The 1,465-nt window shown below is 32.5% G+C and overlaps 1 long non-coding RNA gene across 1 annotated transcript; it reads left to right on the top strand.

The window, feature by feature from the left end:
• Positions 1-81: 81 nt before the first annotated feature.
• On the top strand, positions 82-523 carry LOC112505420. The gene is made up of 2 exons (XR_003068394.1): positions 82-231; positions 312-523. It is a non-coding gene; the product is annotated as an uncharacterized LOC112505420 (long non-coding RNA).
• The last annotated feature ends 942 nt before the right edge of the window (positions 524-1,465 follow it).

Consider the following 1,465-nt stretch of genomic DNA (forward strand, 5'->3'; position numbering starts at 1 on the left):
GCAAATTTCATTAAATTTCTGTCATATAATCTTCACATGAAGGAATTTGTTTGTTTTGTTGATTAGATGATGTCATTAATAACTGTTCATTTTTGACAGATTGAGAATTTTGGATTGTTATAGTGATCCTCTGGATGATTTCCTCAACAGAAGCTTCAYTTATTGTTAATTCATGCAAAGATGTGAGAAACTTGGATGATTTCTTCTCTTTGATTATTGAGTTAGGAAAAGGTAATTATGTTGAAATTTGATGTTCTTATAAAACTCTATATACAATACAATACATTCATATGATTGGTATGTGTTTGCAGGACTGGTTGGGGAGGAGAAAAATCGTTTCTCAGTAATCCTGCTTTTTTYCCATTTACCAACTCTTAATCATAGCATTCATAGTGTATCAAATATATTTCAAMTACGTTTGTGTTTGCTCTATCTATCATGTCTGGAACCTAATTCCAGAAAAGTAACTGCTAAACATCCAACTATCATTGATTTATAAGAACATTAAGCTATCTTGCCTGCATTATTGATTTCGTATGGTTTATTACCGTTTAGATATCGGTTTGAGTTTACAATGABTTCATATGAAGGGTTGAGTGCTTTTGTTCATACAATTATAAGGGAAATTCAACGTCTAAAATCTGTAGTACATTGCAAATTACATTAGATTTCTGTATCTGAAAACTGACTTTATTATAGATGTAAAATCTGTGATTCTTTGTTTAATTGCCCATCAGAAGTGACCACATAACACTTTGAAGTTTGTATTGACTTCTTGAATTCCAGAGAGAAGTTATACACACTTTTGATGTGAAATGGGGTAGTTTCATGGCGGTGTTTTGACTCTTTTCCTCAAAAGGGCAGTTTTGACTGTACTATAAATGGAGTTTTGMCTTATAATTTYGAAGAGTAAGAATTCGTTTATTGTGGTTCCATATATTTTTTGGTCTATTTGACGATATCTACTTGTGTTCTCCAATTTCTAGCATGTGGATAATCTTGCATTTTAGATACGATCTTTATGTTTAAAATGAATTTGGAGCTTCCGTCTAATGTCGGTATCTAATTTTCAACCTCTGGTTTATCAAGAATGAATTTGAAGCTTCCGTCTAATGTTGGTATTTTATTTTCAACTTCTGTTTATCAAGATTTGCTTAAAATCTGAAGCAATTTTTGGTGTGTGACCAATAGTTGTAGGATTAAGTAAGTAGCTGTTGTGAGATTGACCGGATAATACCCCCTATCCAGGAACTCTGACATGGAGGTATTTACTATATATCAGCTTAAAAGAACACAAATGTGCTTGCTAATTCATGTTTTTGGATTTTGGTTAAAGTTCTTTGCTACAGGTRATATGCCACTGGAGCTCATGACTGTACTAGATAAATGCATTGATGATTCACAATTGGGGATAGTTGCAGGTAAGAAGTGGTTAAACTCTAGGATCTGATTTGGATACTGTTTC

The sequence above is a fragment of the Cynara cardunculus genome, unplaced genomic scaffold (genome assembly GCF_001531365.2).
Source record: "Cynara cardunculus var. scolymus isolate 2C unplaced genomic scaffold, CcrdV1 Un_Scaffold_10735, whole genome shotgun sequence".
Lineage (NCBI taxonomy): Eukaryota > Viridiplantae > Streptophyta > Magnoliopsida > Asterales > Asteraceae > Cynara > Cynara cardunculus.